This window comes from Colobus angolensis, unplaced genomic scaffold, assembly GCF_000951035.1.
Source record: "Colobus angolensis palliatus isolate OR3802 unplaced genomic scaffold, Cang.pa_1.0 Scaffold34, whole genome shotgun sequence".
Taxonomy (NCBI): domain Eukaryota; kingdom Metazoa; phylum Chordata; class Mammalia; order Primates; family Cercopithecidae; genus Colobus; species Colobus angolensis.
In genome coordinates, this window is record NW_012116710.1 from 4364333 (window position 1) to 4364574 (window position 242).

Genomic DNA, 242 nt, shown 5'->3' on the forward strand with positions numbered 1-242 from the left:
TGCCTCAGCCTCCCGAGTAGCTGGGACTATAGGCATGTACAACTGTGCCCAGCACCAGTGGAAATTAGAAATGATAGACCCGACCTCCAAGAGGTTGGCTTATTAGATACATAAGGAAAATAAGGCAAAATAATGAGAAACAAGCTAAAAATAGAATCCCTTGTGTGTCACATGCAATAACTCAAATTAAAGTAAAAGAGAGTCAGAGTGGGGCCTGGCATTGCACCAAGGTCAGACATTGG